Here is an 18,980-nt window from a genome sequence, read left to right as displayed (position 1 = left end):
AATACAAAAATAAGTAGTAGTCCGGGAAGGACACGAGGCCTCCACGAGGGTGGAGGGCGCGCCTCCCTACCTCGTGGGCACCTCGTGTGCTCTCCGGACTCCGTTTTCGTACACGATACGTATTTTGGTCTGTAAAAAATCATTATATAATCTCCCAGGGGTTTTGACTCTCGTATCACGCAAAAATCCCCTGTTTTTGTTTCGAGCTGTTTTTCTAACAGATCCAGGTTGTCAAGTCATCTTCAAGCGCCACCAAGGACCAGTTCTTCGAGAAGGTCATCAACCCCTACCTCGCAGAAGTGTTGCAACACCCTCAAACCATTGAGATGCGTGAGGGGTTGTTGCACATCCACGATGCTGAGGGACCAAGGAAGATCGGAAGTACGGAGGCAAGGCTCGAGGCATTGGAGCAAAAAGTTTTCAAGTGTCAGGAGATGTTGGAGCGTGGAATCGATTCCAATCACATCATGATCACGGAGTTCACCAACAACCACAAGCTCGACGTCAAGGACATTAGGGAGGCGATCTTCACGCTTCATGAGAAAAACGAGCACCTCCAAGCCCAGATCTATGACCCGCAAAACCAAAACTGTGAGTATGAATATAGATTCAAGAGGATGAGTTTGGTTGCAGATTTGAGGTTCCAGGAGACTCGGTCGTCCTTCTATGATGGTGAGCCTATGCCTTGGAAGAAGGATGACAAGCCTACGCCATCAACAAAATCATCACCGTCTCCACCAACAAAGAAGAATTGATTATCTGGTATGGGCACTCCCCTTGGAAACTGCCAAACTTGGGGGAGTGCCTCGGTATCGTATCACCATCACTTTTATCTTTACCGTTTTTCTTAGTTCGATCCTTTTGGTAACATCTTGATCTAGTAGAATAAAAGTTCTTAGTATGATCTAGTCGTGAGTTTTGCTTTATAATTCCTCTATGTAATCGAGTCCATGAGCTATATAATAAAGATTAGTGTTGAGTCAAGGGCTTGATTATTTTGCCATGATCCTAAGGGAATAAAAGAAAAGAGAAAGAAATAAAAAGAAACAAAGAGATCATGTGAGTCTTATGGAGAGTAATGAGCTCACATAGAAAAAGTATGATGAATAAAAGTTGTTGAGGGTTGACAAATATAGTTTTGGTCATCGTTGCAATTAATAGGAAGTAATAAAGAAAGAGAGGTCTTCACATATAGATATACTATCTTGGACATCTTTCATGATTGTGAGCACTCATTAAAATATGACATGCTAAAAGAGTTGACGTTGGACAAGGAAGACAACATAATGGTTATGTTTCTTACATCTGAGATAAATTATATTGTCATGGATCATCCAACATGGTTGAGCTTGCCTTTCCCCTCGTGCTAGCCAAATTCACCACACCAAGTAGAGATAATACTTGTGCTTCCAAATACCCTTAAACCAGTTTTCCATGAGAGTCCACTATACCTACCTATGGATTGAGTAAGATCCTCTAAGTAAGTTATCATCAGTGCAAGCAATAAAAATTGCTCTCTAAATATGTATGACTTATTAGTGTGAGAGAAATAAGCTTTATACGATCGTGTGATATGGAAGAAATAAAAGCGACAGACTGCATAATAAAGGTCCATATTACAAGTGGCAATATAAAGTGACGTTCTTTCGCATTAAGATTTTGTGCATCCAACTATAAAAGCGCATGACAACCTCTGCTTCCCTCTGCGAAGGGCCTATCTTTTATTTTTATCTCCTACCCTGCATAAGAGTCATGGTGATCTTCACCTTTCCTTTTTACATTTTATCCTTTGGCAAGCACAGTACGTTGGAAAGATCCTGGTATATATGGCTAATTGGATGTGAGTTTTCATGAACTATTATTGTTGACATTACCCTTGAGGTAAAACGTTGGGAGGCAAAACTATATGCCCCTATCTTTTTCTGTGTCTGATTAAAACTCCATACCCATAAGTATTGCGTGAGTGTAAGCAATTGGGAAAGACTATGATAGTTGAGTATGTGGGCTTGCTGAAAAGCTCTTATATGTTGACTCTTTCCTATGTTATGATAAATTGCAATTGCTCCAATGACTGAGATTATAGTTTGTTAGTTTTCAATGAAGTTTACGATTCATACTTGAAATTGTGATTGAATTATTACTCTAGCATAAGAAATCATATGACAAGAATTATATAAGTTGCTGTTCTAAGAATGATCATGATGCCCTCATGTCCGTATTTTTTTTATCGACACCTCTATCTCTAAACATGTGGACATATTTTTCGATTTCGGCTTTTCGCTTGAGGACAAGCGAGGTCTAAGCTTGGGGGAGTTGATACGTCCATTTTGCATCATGCTTTTACATCGATATTTATTGCATTATGGGTTGTTATTACACATTATGTCACAATACTTATGCCTATTCTCTCTTATTTTACAAGGTTTACATGAAGAGGGAGAATGCCAGCAGCTGGGATTCTGGGCTGGAAAAGGAGCAAATATTAGAAACCTATTCTGCACAACTCCAAAAGTCCTGAAACTTCACGGAAGACATTTCCAGAATATATAAAAAATACTCAGTGGAAGAAATTCATTAGGGGGGCACACCCTGCCCATGAGGGTGGGGGGCGCGCCCTACCCCCTGGCGCGCCCCCCTACCTCGTGGGACCCCTGGTGGCCCTCCGGTGGCCATCTTCTGCTATATGAAGTCTTTCGATGGGAAAAAAATAATAAGCCATCTTCTCGGACGAAACTCCGCCCCACGAGGCGGAACCAATCTAGGGCTCTGGCGGAGCTGTTCTGCAGGGGAAACTTCCCTCTCGGAGGGGCAAATCATCACCATCGTCATCACCAACGCTCCTCTCATCGGGAGAGGGCAATCTCCATCAACATCTTCATCAGCACCATCTCCTCTCAAAACCCTAGTTCATCTCTTGTATCCAATTCTTATCTCCATGTCCGGGATTGGTGCTAGTAGGTTGCTAGTAGTGTTAATTACTCCTTGTAGTTGATGCTAGTTCGTTTAATTGGTGGAAGATCATATGTTCAGATCCTATATGCATATTAATACCCCTCTGATTATGAAAATGTTTATGCTTTGTGAGTAGTTACTTTTGTTCCTGAGGACATGGGAGAATTCCTGCTATTAGTAGTCATGTGAATTTGGTATTCGTTCGATATTTTGAGAGATGTACGTTGTCTCTCCTCTTGTGGTGTTATGTGAACGTCGACTACATGACACTACACCATTGTTTGGACCTAGAGGAAAGCATTGGGAAGTAATAAGTAGATGATGGGTTGCTAGAGTGACAGAAGCTTAAACCCTAGTTTATGCGTTGCTTCGTAAGGGGCTGATTTGGATCCATATGTTTCATGCTATGGTTAGGTTTACCTTAATACTTTTGTTGTAGTTGTGGATGCTTGCAATAGAGGTTAATCATAAGTGGGATGCTTGTCCAAGTAAGGGTAGTACCCAAGCACCGGTCCACCCACATACCAAATTATCGAAGTACCGAACGCGAACCATATGAGCGTGATGAAAACTAGCTTGACGATATTCCCATGTGTCCTCGGGAGCGCTTTTCTCTATATAAGAGTTTGTCTAGGCTTATCCTTTGCTACAAAAAGGATTGGGCCACCTTGCTGCACTTTATTTACTTTTGTTACTTGTTGCTCGTTACAAATTATCCTATCACAAAACTATCTGTTACCACTTATTTCTATACTTGCAGAGAATACCTTGCTGGAAACTGCTTATCATTTCCTTCCGCTCCTCGTTGGGTTCGACACTCTTACTTATCGAAAGGACTACGATAGATCCCCTATACTTGTGGGTGATCATCCCCCTCCCCCTCTAGTCCGAATTGGACAAGGAGGGGGGCGGCGCCCCCCTTTTTCCTTCTCCTCCTCTCTCCCTTCCTTCCCTCTCCTACTCCAACAAGGAAAAAGGAGGAGTCCTACTCCCAGTGGGAGTAGGACTCCCCCCTTGGCGCGCCCTCCTCCTAGCCGGCCACCTTCCCCCTTGATCCTTTATATACGGGGGCAGGGGGCACCCTAGTACACACAAGTTGATCTGTTGATCTATTCCTGCCATGTGTGGTGCCCCCCTCCACCATATTCCACCTCGGTTATATCGTAGCGGTGCTTAGGCGAAGCCCTGCGTCGGTAGCAACATCATCACCGTCATCACACCGTCGTGCTGACGGAACTCTGTGCTGAACTCGGAGGTGTCTTACGTTCGGTACTTGGATCGGTCGGATCATGAAGACGTACGACTACATCAACCGCGTTGTGCTAATGCTTCCGCTTTCGGTCTATGAGGGTACGTGGACACACTCTCCACTCTCGTTGCTATGCATCACCATGATCCTGAGTGTGCTTAGGATTTTTTTTGAAATTACTACATTCCCCAACAGACGCACGATCACGCATGTTTGTGTGCATGCAGTTGCGCCGGGCGCGGCGCGACGATGCAGTTACCCGCTGCAAAAACTGCCATGCAGATGCGCCGAGAATCCATGCTGCCTGACCCCTTTTATTCCTATGGCCATTTACCTTCATCTCTCGTCTCACACGACACAATAAGCACACCCACGAGGACACATACACAAAGGACATCCAGCGGTTCCAATGGCGCTCCCCGTGGCTCCAATGGCACTCCCAGCGGCCGACGACGACAATGGCGGGCAACTCACCATGCAACACGTCGTGGACACCCACGTGAGGGGGAAGGCTCTCTCGGTGGTGTACACGAACAATCCGGTCTCAGTGGAGAGCTCCATCCAAACTATGGAGCAGTTCCTTGCCGAGGACAAGTACCAAGTGATCGGCTTCAACCTCGAGTACACCATGGGTCGTGTTGGGCATCATCAGAAGGTTTTCGTCGCCCAGTTCTGCATGCGACATGATGTCCTCGTCTACCACTACCACCTGGCCACAAGGCCCTGCGAGCGTTTCTCCAGGTTTATAAACAGTTCCGACTACAGTTTCGCTATGATGGACACCACAAATGATCTAAAAGCACTCAAGGTTTCAGGTTTGAAATGCCGAAATCTTGTCAACATCTAGCACCACTACAAGGTCTGGTGGAGCGACAACAACAAAGTGAACTCCCTAGTTGACCTCGCCTCAACCATCATCGACCCCTACTACGCAAAGATGAAGGAAGAGAGCAAGAAGAATAAGAATGCCTGGCACAATCTTTGGCATGAGAGACTGGATGAAGAACACGTCAAGTACGTGGCCAAGGACGCACACACAAGCTACGAGATGTATAGGTGGATTGTTGACATGAGAAACGGTCTTCTTCCTGCCCCAGATGAGGGATCGAGCCACATAGCAGTGGCAGGAGCGTCACAAGAAGTAGATGACTAGACGATCATTTCTCCTACTTTAGAATGCATGCAATTGTTTATTGAGGTATGTGCGAATGATCTGTATAGTCACTTATGTAATTGGATGTTTATTTCAGTTATATATATACATACATATATATACATGTTATTCATCTGTAGACAGAGCAAATCACACGGCTTATTAGCAGCAATCGTCTGTGTTATTATTGGTCTTCGCACAAATTTCTGCTTATGGACCTGTTTGCCGTGTATCACACACGTCTTGTTTAGTTGAACGGTTTCCATTGTGTTCCCTAATCACACAAAGTTCATCCTAGTGAACCGTATGCTGTATATCGCGCACACCTTCATCTGGCTGCCCGTTTCTTTTGTTCCTCCTCATCACAAACAGTTCATCCGAGTGAACCGTATGTTGTATATCGCACACGCCTTTATCTGGCTGCCCATTTCTTTTGTTCCGCCTCATCGCAAACAGTTCATTGAACTGAACCGTATACCCTGCATCACACACACAATTAAAATCAGAACCATGTTGTATGAATCCGTCATCGCAAATGTTTTGCACCTTTTTTGATGGTTTTTTACACCACCATTTGCGATTATGGCATCGCACACTATTTCGTTGAAGGGTCTCTGATCGTAGTGTCGCGTTTGGACCATCCTGCAGTAGTGAATATGAAGATGCATAACGGTTGGGATCTCGGTCGCTACCATCACCGAGTTGCAGCGGAAGAAGAAAGTGTTGGTGTAGATCGTCCTTGGAGTCCCTCTAACCGTTGATGAAGAATTCCACGAACCGCCCACAAACAGTCCCTCGAACCGAAGATCGAAAGAACGGCCTCTCTACTTGGTTGCAAGCATGTAGCCTTCACAATCTGGCAGCGCTTCAACCTCCAGAGCTAATCGTTGCCAGAGAATTCGAGGAAGGATATTAGAACCACACTGGGATTCTAATTGTGAGGACTCGGGGATTAGTCTATCTCTAGTTAGTTAACTAGGACAAACTAGAATTAGAACTAGAAGAACTAGAGGAGGCTCCAAAACTTGTATGCTCAATTGTGGCCAATACCTCAAGTATATATATGTTGGAAGGGAAGAGGAGGGATGCCACCAAGTAGGGAAAACCTCCTTGGGGCACTGGCCAAAGGGAATACTCCTCCCCTACCCCAATTCGGCCTCTTCCTTAGAGAAGGGAGGTGCCTCCCCACTTGGGCCCTTGTGGCCCAAGTTGCGTTCCACCTCTTGGACTTTTTAGACATGTTGATAATAAATTAAATATAAAAGTGTTCTAAATATTCTCAGATCATCTAATATATAATTTAACATCCCCAAAAACATTTTCCAACTATATATATTTATTGCTAATACCCGGTATTACCCGATACTCTCTGAAACCCTTCCGGTGACCCGAAACACTTTTGGATCCTCTCGAAGCCATTTCGAATATTTATGAAACAATTTCACAAATATGTTTTCATCACTCCCGTCCTACTAACACTCAGTAGATCGCAATTTCCTTAAGCTTGTGACCTGTAGGTTCGGTAACTCATAGACATGAACGAAACCCCGTCATTCAATGATCGACAGTGGAACTGTGGACGTCCATATCGATCCCTATGAGCACAAGAACAATATTCGAGTGGACCTTTGGTTATCATGTGATGTTCCCTTTGCTTCGCGGTACTTCACAAAACCCGGGATGCATCGGTATCCTCCCGAGTCAATGATACGTCTCCATTGTACGTACTTTTCCTAACGCTTTTGCTCTTGTTTTGGACTCCAATTTGCATGGTTTCAATGAAACTAACCCGGACTGATGTTGTTTTTAGCATAACTACCATGGTGTTGTTTTTGTGCAGAAATAAAATTTCTTGGAATGGAATGAAACTTTTTGGAGAATTGTTTTACAATAAAAGAAAAATACTAGAGCCAAGAACCACCGGAGGGGGGGCCTGGCTGGGCACAAGACACGAGGGCGTGCCTCCCCCCTCTGGCGCGCCCTGGTGGGTTGTGCCCTCCTCGTGGCCCCGCGAACCCTAATTCTGATGTTATAAAATCCTATTTTTGGAGAAAAAATAGGAGAGGAAGTTTCATCGTGTTTCACGATACGGAGCCACCGCCACCTCTAGTTCTTCATCGGGAGGCCAGATCTGGAGCCCGTTCGGGGCTCCGGAGAGGGGAATCTTCGGTCTTCGTCATCACCAACCCTCCTGATACGTCCATTTTGCATCATGTTGCTACCTCTTGAGCATGCATTGGTTTTTCCTTGAAGAGGAAAGCCTGATGCAGTAAAGTAGCGTAAGTATTTCCCTTAGTTTTTGAGAACCAAGGTATCAATCCAATAGGAGACTACACGCAAATCGCCTAGTACCTGCACAAACAAATAAGAACCTTGCAACCAACGCGATAAAGGGGTTGTCAATTCCTTCATGGCCACTTGCAAAAGTGAGATCTGATAAAGATAATAAGATAAATATTTTTGGTATTTTTGTATAGATTGGAAAATAAAGATTGCAAAATAAACGGTGACAGAAATGGCTATTTGACGGGAAACTAATATGTTGTAAAGTAGACCTGGGGGCCATAGGTTTCACTGGTGGCTTCTCTCAAGATAGCATGTATTACGGTGGGTGAACAAATTACTACCGAGCAATTAATAGAAAAGTGCATAGCTATGAGAATATCTAGGCATGATCATAAACATAGGCATCACGTCCGTGTCAAGTAGACCAAAACGATTTTGCATCTACTACTATTAGTCCACACATCGACCGCTATCCACATTGCATCTAGAGTATTAAGTTCATAAGAACAGAGTAATGCATTAGGCAAGATGACATGATGTAGAGGGATAAACTCAAGCAATATGCTATAAACCCCATCTTTTTATCCTCAATGGCAACAATACAATACATGCCTTGCTGCCCCTGCTGTCACTCGGAAAGGACACCGCAAGATTGAACCCAAAGCTAAGCACTTCTCCCATTGCAAGAAATATCAATCTAGTAGGCCAAACCAAAATGATAACTCAAAGAGACTTGCAAAGATATCGAATCATGCATATAAGAATTCAGAGATGAATCAAATATTATTCATAGATAAACTTGATCATAAACCCACAATTCATTGGATCTCGGCAAACACATCACAAAAAGTATTACATCGAATAGATCTCCAAGAACATCAAGGAGAACTTTGTATTGAGAACCGAAGAGAGAGAAGATGCCATCTAGCTAATAACTATGGACCTGAAGGTCTGTGGTAAACTACTCACACATCATCAGAGAGGCTATGGTGTTGATGTAGAATCCCTCCCTGATCGAATCCCCCTCCGGCAGATCGCCGAAAAAGGTCCCCAGATGGGATCTCACAGGTACAGAAGATTGCGGCGGTGGAAAAGTGGTTTTGTGGCTCCCCTGGATGTTTTCAGGGTATAAGAGTATATAGGCGAAAGAAGAAGGTCGGTGGAGCTACGAGGGGCCCACGAGGGTGGGGGCGCGCCTGCCCCCTGGACGCGCCGCCCTACCTTGTGGCCGCCTCATGGCTTCCTTGACCTCCACTCCAAGTCTCCTGGATTGCGTTTGTTCCAAAAAAGATCCTCGTGAAGGTTTCATTCCATTTGGATTCGTTTGATATTCCTTTTCTACGGAACACTGAAATAGGAAAAAAAACAACAATTTGCACTGGGCCTTCGCTTAATAGGTTAGTCCCAAAAATAATATAAAAGTGCATAATAAATCCCATTAAACATCCAAAATAGATAATATAATAGCATGGAACAATCAAAAATCATAGATACGTTGGAGACGTATCAAGCATGCCCAAGCTTAATTCCTGCTCGTCCTCGAGTAGGTAAATGATAAAAACAGAATTTTTGATGTGGAATGCTACCTAACATAATTTTCAATGTAATTTTCTTTATTGTGGCATAAATATTCAGATCCGAATGATTCAAGACAAAAGTTTAATATTGACATAGAAACAATAATACTTCAAGCATACTAACCAAGCAATTATGTCTTCTCAAAATAACATGGCCAAAGAAAGCTATCCCTACAAAATCATATAGTCTGGCTTTGCTCTATCTTCATCACATAAAATACTTAAATCATGCACAACCCCGATGACAAGCCAAGCAATTGTTTCATACTTTTGATGTTCTCAAACTTTTTCAATCTTCACGCAATACATGAGTGTGACCCATGGATATAGCACTATAGGTGGAATAGAATGGTGGTTGTGGAGAAGACAAAAAGGAGAAGATAGTCTCACATCAACTAGGCGTATCAACGGGCTATGGAGATGCCTATCAATATATATTAATGTGAGTGAGTAGGGATTGCCATGCAACAGATGCACTAGAGCTATAAATATATGAAAGCTCAACAAAAGAAACTAAGTGGGTGTGCATCCAAATTGCTTGCTCACGAAGACCTAGGGCATTTTGAGGAAGCCCATCATTGGAATATACAAGCCAAGTTCTATAATGAAAAATTACCACTAGTATATGAAAGTGAAAACATAAGAGACTCCCTATCATGAAGATCATGGTGCTACTTTGAAGCACAACTATGGACCTGAAGGTCTGTGGTAAACTACTCACACATCATCAGAGAGGCTATGGTGTTGATGTAGAAGCCCTCCGTGATCGAATCCCCCTCCGGAAGATCACCGGAAAAGGTCCCCAGATGGGATCTCATAGGTACAGAAGGTTGTGGCGGTGGAAAAGTGGTTTCGTGGCTCCCCTGGATGTTTTCAAGGTATAAGAGTATATATGGGCGAAAGAAATAGGTCGGTGGAGCTACGAGGGGCCCACGAGGGTGGGGGCGCGCCTACTCTCCTGGGCGTGCCACCCTACCTTGTGGCCACCTCGTGGCTTCCTTGACCTCCACTCCAAGTCTCTTTCCAAAAAAGATCCTCGTGATGGTTTCATTCCATTTGGATTCCGTTTGATATTCCTTTTCTGCGAAACACTGAAATAGGCAAAAAAACAGCAATTTGCACTGGGCCTTCGGTATATAGGTTAGTCCCAAAAATAATATAAAAGTGCATAATAAATCCCATTAAACATCCAAAACAGATAATATAATAGCATGGAACAATAAAAAATTATAGATATGTTGGAGACGTATCAGGCATTCCCAAGCTTAATTCATGCTCGTCCTCGAGTAGGTAAATGATAAAAGCAGAATTTTTGATGTGGAATGCTACCTAACATAATTTTCAATGTAATTTTCTTTATTGTGGCATGAATATTCGGATCCGAATTATTCAAGACAAAAGTTTAATATTGGCATAAAAACAATAATACTTCAAGCATACTAACCAAGCAATTATGTCTTCTCAAAATAACATGGCCAAAGAAAGCTATCCCTACAAAATCATATAGTCTGGCTTTGCTCTATCTTCATCACACAAAATACTTAAATCATGCACAACCCCGATGACAAGCCAAGCAATTGTTTCATACTTTTGATGTTCTCAAACTTTTTCAATCTTCACGCAATACATGAGCGTGAGCCATGGATATATCACTTTAGGTGGAATAGAATGGTGGTTGTGGAGAAGACAAAAAGGAGAAGATAGTCTCACATCAACTAGGCGTATCAACGGGCTATGGAGATGCCTATCAATAGATATTAATGTGAGTGAGTAGGGATTGCCATGCAATGGATGCACTAGAGCTATAAATATATGAAAGCTCAACAAAAGAAACTAAGTGGGTGTGCATCCAACTTGCTTGCTCACGAAGACCTAGGGCATTTTGAGGAAGCCCATCATTGGAATATACAAGACAAGTTCTATAATGAAAAATTCCCACTAGTATATGAAAGTGACAACATAAGAGACTCTCTATCATGAAGATCATGGTGCTACTTTGAAGCACAAGTGTGGAAAAAGGATAAGAGCATTGCCCCTTCTCTCTTTTTCTCTCATTTTTTTATTTGGGCCTTTTTATGGCCTCTTTTTTTCGTCCGGAGTCTCATCCCGACTTGTGGGGGAATCATAGTCACCATCATCATTTCCTCACTCGGACAATGCTCTAATAATGATGATCATCACACTTTTATTTACTTACAACTCAAGAATTACAACTCGATACTTAGAACAAAATATGACTCTATGTGAATGCCTTCGGCGGTGTACCGGGATGTGCAATGAATCAAGAGTGACATGTATGAAAAATTATGAATGGTGGCTTTGCCACAAATACGATGTCAACTACATGATCATGCAAAGCAATATGACAATGATGGAGCGTGTCATAATAAACGAAATGGTGGAAAGTTGCATGGCAATATATCTCAGAATGGCTATGGAAATGCCATAATAGGTAGGTATGGTGGTTTTTTGAGGAAAGTAAATGGTGGGTTTATGGTACCGGCGAAAGTTGCGCGGTACTAGAGAGGCTAGCAATGGTGGAAGGGTGAGAGTGCGTATAATCCATGGACTCAACATTAGTCATAAAGAACTCACATACTTATTGCAAAAATCTATTAGTTGTCAAAACAAAGTATTGCACGCATGCTCCTAGGGGGTAGATTGGTATGAAAATACCATCGCTCGTCCCCGACCGCCACTCATAAGGAAGACAATCAAAAAATAAATCATGCTCTGACTTCATCACATAACGGTTCACCATACGTGCATGCGACGGGAATCACAAACTTTAACACAAGTATCTCTCAAATTCAAAATTACTCAAATAGCATGACTCTAATATCACCATCTTCATATCTCAAAACAATCATCAAGTATCAAACTTCTCATAGTATTCAATGCACTTTATATGAAAGTTTTTATTATACCCATCTTGGATGCTTATCATATTAGGACTAATTTCTTAACCAAAGCAAATTACCATGCTGTTCTAAAGGACTCTCAAAATAATATAAGTGAAGCATGAAAGATCAATAATTTCTATAAAATAAAACCACCACCATGCTCTAAAAAGATATAAGTGAAGCACTAGAGCAAAATTATCTAGCTCAAAAGATATAAGTGAAGCACATAGAGTATTGTAATAAATTCTGATTCATGTGTGTCTCTCCAAAAGGTGTGTACAGCAAGGATGATTGTGGTAAACTAAAAAGCAAAGACTCAAACCATACAAGATGCTCCAAGCAAAACACATATCATGTGGTGAATAAAAATATAGCCTCAAGTAAAGTTATCAATAGACGAAGACGAAAGAGGGGATGCCTTCCAGGGCATCCCCGAGCTTAGGCTCTTGGTTGTCCTTGAATTTTACCTTGGGGTGCCTTGGGCATCCCCAAGCTTAGTCTATTGCCACTCCTTGTTCCAAAATCCATCAAATCTTTACCCAAAAACTTGAAAACTTCACAACACAAAACTCAACAGAAAATCTCATGAGCTCAGTATAAGAAAACAAACCACCATTTTAAGGTACTGTAATGAACTCATTCTTTATTTAAATTGGTGTTAAACCTAATGTATTACAACTTCTCTATGGTTCATACCCCCCCCCCCCCCGATACTAGCCATAGATTCGTCAAAATAAGCAAACAACACACGAAAAACAGAATCTGTCAAAAACAGAACAGCGTGTAGCAATCTGTAGGTTTCGAATACTTATGTAACTCCAAAACTCCTTAGAAATTAGGGAATCCTAAATAATTTGTATATTGATCTAGTGCAGTTGGAATTGGTATTTTATTGCTCTCTGGTTAAAAATGAAAATTATTCTCGTGAGCGCATACTTTCTGTTTTTTCCAGCAAGATCAAACAACAATCATCCAAGAAGATCCTAAAGGGTTTACTTGGCACAAACACTAACTAAAACATAAAAACACAATAATAACATAGGATATATGATTTATTTATTACTAAACAGGAACAAAAGGCAAGGAACAAAAATAAAATTGGGTTGCCTCCCAACAAGCGCTATCCTTTAACGCCCCTAGCTAGGCATAAAAACAAGAATAGATCTAGGTATTGTCATCTTTGGTATGCAATCCATATGTGGATCTCATAATAGATTCATAAGGTAATTTAATTTTCTTTCTAGTAAAGTGTTCCATGACTTTCCTTAAAGGAAATTGGAATCTAATATTTCCTTCTTTCATGTCAATAATTGCACCAATCATTCTAAGGAAAGGTCTACCAAGAATATAGGACATGTAGGATTGCAATCTATATCAAGAACAAAGAAATCTACAGGCACATAGTTACTATTTGCAACAATAAGAATAGCATTAATCCTTCCCATAGGTTTAAAGAACAATCATCAAATTCACGGAAATCTAACACATCACACAAAGTTTTTGGAATCATGGAAACACTAGCACCCAAATCACATAAAGCATGGCATTCATGATCTATAACCTTAATTTTAATAGTAGGTTCCCACTCATCATAAAGTCTTATAGGGATAGAAACTTCTAATTCAAGCTTTTCTTCATGAGATTGCATTAAGGCATCAACGATATGTTTGGTAAAAGCTTTGTTTTGATCATAAGCATGAGGAGAATTTAACACGGATTGCAACAAGGAAATATAATCTATCAAAGAGCAATTATCATAATTAAATTCCTTGAAATCCAAAATAGTGGGTTCATTGCTATGTAAAGTTTGGGCCTCTTCAATACCACTTTTACCAATTTTAACATCAAGATCTAAAAACTCCGAATCATTGGGATGCCTTCTAACTAAAGTTGACTCATCTCCAGTCCCATCTTTATAAAGATTCATATTGGAAAACAAAGATTTAATAGGAGACACACCAATCACTTTTAGATCTTCACCATTATTATTATGAAAACTAGAAGAACACACTTTCACAAAGCAATCTTTTTTAGCACGCATCCTAGCGGTTCTTTCTTTGCACTCATCAATGGAAATTCTCATGGCTTCGAGAGACTCATTGATATCATGCTTAGGTGTAATAGATCTAAGTTTCAAAGAATCAACATCAAGATAAATTGTATCCACATTCCTAGCCAACTTATCAATCTTAAGCAATTTTTCTTCAAGCAAAGCATTGAAATTCTTTTGCGAATTCATAAATTCTTTAACACTAGTCTCAAAATCAGAGGGCATCTTATTAAAATTTCCATAAGATTTGTTGTAGGAATTACGATAATTGTTAGAGGAATTACTAGGGAACGGCCTAGAATTAAAATTTCCTCTATACGCGTTGTTACCAAAATTGTTCCTACCAACAAAATTCACATCCATAGATTCATTATTATTCTCAATCAAACTGGACAAAGGCATATCATCAGGATCAAAAGAAGCACTCTTATTAGCAAACAATTTCATAAGTTCATCCATCTTTCCACTCAAAACATTAATCTCTTCAATAGCACGAACTTTTTTACTAGTGGATCTTCCGGTGTGCCATTGAGAATAATTAACCATAATATTGTCTAGGAGTTTAGTAGTTTCTCCTAAAGTGATTTCCATAAAAGTGCCTCCTGAGGCCGAATCTAAAAGATTTCTAGAAGCAAAATTCAATCCAGCATAAAGTTTTTGTATAATCATCCATAAATTCAAACTTGTGTAGGGCAATTACGTATCATTAATTTCATCCTCTCCCAAGCTTGTGCAACATGCTCATGCTCAAGTTGCTTAAAATTCATAATATCGTTTCTAAGAGAGATGATCTTAGCGGGAGGAAAATACTTAGAGATAAAAGCATCTTTGCACTTATTTCATGAATCAATACTATTTTTAGGCAAAGAAGAGAACCAAGTTTTAGCACCATCTCTAAGCGAAAACGGAAATAGCTTCAATTTAACAATATTATTATCCACATCTTTCTTCTTTTGCATATCACACAAACCAACGAAGCTGTTTAGATGGGTAGCGACATCTTCACTGGGAAGGCCAGAAAATTGATCTTTCATAACAAGATTCAACAAAGCGATATTGATTTCACAAGATTCAGCATTGGTAGTAGGAGCAATCGAAGTGCTAATAAAATCATTATTGTCGGTATTGGAAAAGTCACATCATTTAGTATTATCTTGAGCCATCATGACAAACAATCGATCCAACACACAAGCAAACAAGATGCAAGCAAAAAGAGGTGAACGGAAAAAGGGTGAATAAAACGGCAACGGTGAAGTGGGGGAGAGGAAAACGAGAGGCAAATGGCAAATAATGTAATGCGAGGGATAAGAGTTTGTGATGGGTACTTGGTATGTCTTGACTTGAGCATAGATCTCCCCGACAACGGCACCAGAAATCCTTCTTGCTACCTCTTGAGCATGTGTTGGTTTTCCCTTGAAGAGGAAAGGGTGATGCAGCAAAGTAGCGTAAGTATTTCCCTCAGTTTTTGAGAACCAAGGATTCAATCCAGTAGGAGACTACACGCAAATCGCCTAGTACCTGCACAAACAAATAAGAACCTTGCAACCAACACGATAAAAGGGGTTGTCAATCTCTTCACGACCACTTGCAGCAGTGAGATCTGATAAAGATAATAAGATAAATATTTTTGGTATTTTTTTATAGATTGGAAAATAAAGATTGCAAAATAAATAGCGACGGAAATGGCTAGTTGACGGGAAACTAATATGATGTAAAGTAGACCCGGGGGCCATAGGTTTCACTAGTGGCTTCTGTCAAGATACCATATATTACGGTGGGTGAACAAATTACTGCCGAGCAATTGATAGAAAAGCGCATAGTTATGAGAATATGTAGGCATGATCATAAACATAGGCATCACGTCCATGTCAAGTAGACCAGAACGATTCTGCATCTACTACTATTACTCCACACATCGACCGCTATCCAGCATGCATCTAGAGTATTAAGTTCATAAGAACATAGTAACACATTAAGCAAGATGACATGATGTAGAGGGATAAACTGAAGCAATATTATATAAACCTCATCTTTTTATACTCGATGGCAACAATACAATACGTGCCTTACTGCCCCTACTGTCACTGGGAAAGGACACCACAAGATTGAACCCAAAGCTAAGCACTTCTCCCATTGCAAGAAAGATTAATCTAGTAGGACAAACCAAATTGATAATTCGAAGAGATTTGCAAAGATATCAAATCATGCATATAAGAATTCAGAGAAGAATCAAATAATGTTCATAGATAAACTTGATCATAAACCCACAATTCATCGGGTCTCGGCAAACACACCGCAAAAAGTATTACATCGAATAGATCTCTAAGAACATCGAGGAGAACTTTGTATTGAGAACCAAAGAGAGAGAAGAAGCCATCTAGCTAATAACTATGGACCCGAAGGTCTGTTGTAAAATACTCACACATCATCAGAGAGGCTATGGTGTTGATGTAGAAGCCCTCCGTGATCGAATCCCCCTCCGGCAGATCGCCGGAAAAGGTCCCCAGATGGGATCTCATGGGTACAGAAGGTTGCGGCGGTGGAAAAGTGGTTTCGTGGCTCCCTTGGATGTTTTCAGGGTATAAGAGTATATATAGGCGAAAGAAGTAGGTCAGTGGAGCTACGAGGTCCCCACGAGAGTGGGGGGCGCACCGCCCTACCTCGTGGTCGCCTCGTGGCTTCCTTGACCTCCACTCCAAGTCTCTTGGATTATGTTTGTTCCAAAAAAGATCCTCGCAAAGGTTTAATTCCGTTTGGATTCCATTTGATATTCCTTTTCTGCGAAACACTGGAATAGGCAAAAAAAACAATTTGGACTGGGCCTTCAGTTAATAGGTTAGTCCGAAAAATAATATAGAAGTGCATAATAAAGCCCATTAAACATCCAAAACTGATAATATAATAGCATGGAACAATCAAAAATTATAGATACGTTGGAGACGTATCACATGTTTTCTTTCTGTTATTTATAATGTTTTTATCCATAATAATGCTTTTTGGAGTAATTCTAATGCCTTTTCTATCATAATTTGCAAGGAACACACCAAGAGGAAGAATTCCGGCAGCTGGAAATCTGGACCTGGAAAAGCTACGTTAGGCCACCTATTCTGCACAACTCCAAATGGGCTAAAACTTTACGGAGATTTTTTATGGGTTATTTATGAAATATTGGAGTCAATAAACACCAGAGGGGGCCACCAGGTGGGCACAACCCACCTGGGCGCGCCAGGCCCCCCTGGCGTGCCCTGGTGGGTTATGGCCTCCTCGGCCCACCTCCGATGCCCATCTTTTGGTATATAAGTGGTTTTGACCTAGAAAAATAAGAGCAGGACTTTTGGGACGAAGTGCCGCCGCCTCGAGGGGAACTTGGGCAAGAGCACTTCTGCCCTCCGGCGGAGCGATTCTGCCGGGGGAACTTCCCTCCCGGAGGGGGAAATCATCGTCATCCTCATCACCAACAACTCTCCCATCTTGGGGAGGCCAATCTCCATCAACATCTTCACCAGCACCATCTAATCTCAAACCCTAGTTCATCTCTTGTATTCAATCTTGTGACCGGAACTATAGATTGTTGCTAGGGGGCGACTAGTAGTGTTGATTACATCTTGTAGTTGATTACTATATGGTTTATTTGGTGGAAGATTATATGTTCAGATCCAAATATGCTATTTAATACTCCTGTGATCTTGAGCATGATTATTATTTGTCAGTAGTTACTTTTGTTCTTGAGGTCACGGGAGAAATCATGTTGCAAGTAATCATGTGAATTTGATATGTGTTCGATATTTTGATAGTATGTATGTTGTGATTCCCTTAGTGGTGTCATGTGAACGTCGACTACATGACACTTCACTATATTTGGGCCTGAGGGAATGCATTGTGGAGTAGTAAATAGATGGTGGGTTGCGAGAGTGACAGAAACTTAAACCCTAGTTTATGCATGTAACACCCTGGATGTAATTTACCTAAAATGTATCCAACTCTTGCCGTTTCCGGCGTTAAGTTATTTTATTTTCTCGGGTTCGGGTTTTTGTCTCCGTGTGTTGTTGTCGTTGTCATGCATCTCATATCATGTCATCATGTGCATTGCATTTGCATACATGTTCATCTCATGCATCCGAGCATTTTCCCCATTGTCCGTTTTGCATTCCGGCGCTCCGTTCTCCTCCGGTGGTCATTTCTACCTTTCTTTCGTGTGTGGGGTTTAAACATTTCTGGATTGGACCGAGACTTGCCAAGCGGCCTTGGTTTACTACCGGTAGACCGCCTATCAAGTTTCGTACCATTTGGACTTCGTTTGATGCTCCAACGGTTAACCGAGGGACCGAGAAGGCCTCGTGTGTGTTGCAGCCCAACACCCCTCCAATTTGGCCCAAAACCCACCAAAACCCTCTCCATCATCTAGAGCATTCGATAATGATCGCGTGGCTGAAAACCGCACCTCTTTTGGACACTCCTAGCTCCCTCTATGCCTATAAATAGCCCCCCTCCGAAATCCATGGGTCCTTCTTCCCCAAACCCTAAAAAAATCATCTCCGCCGCCACCGGACACGTCCGGACAGCGCCGGACGCGTCCGCCGCCGCCTCCGCGCCAACCCGCTCGCGCCACGTGTCGCACCGCCGCCCCCTCCGCCGCCGGCCCGCCAGGCCCGCGCGCCCGCCGCCGCCTGTCACCCACAACCGCGCCTCGCGCCGCCCGCCTCCGCCGCCTGCGCCCGCGCCCTTCGCCGGCGGCCGCCGCCGCCTTGGTCGCCGTCCTCGCCGCCGTCAGGATCCGGCTGCGGGAGAGCCAGATCCGCCTCCCCGACCA

The sequence above is a fragment of the Triticum aestivum genome, chromosome 2A (assembly GCF_018294505.1).
Source record: "Triticum aestivum cultivar Chinese Spring chromosome 2A, IWGSC CS RefSeq v2.1, whole genome shotgun sequence".
NCBI classification, from domain to species: Eukaryota; Viridiplantae; Streptophyta; class Magnoliopsida; order Poales; family Poaceae; genus Triticum; species Triticum aestivum.
Note: the sequence above shows the minus strand (reverse complement) of the source record.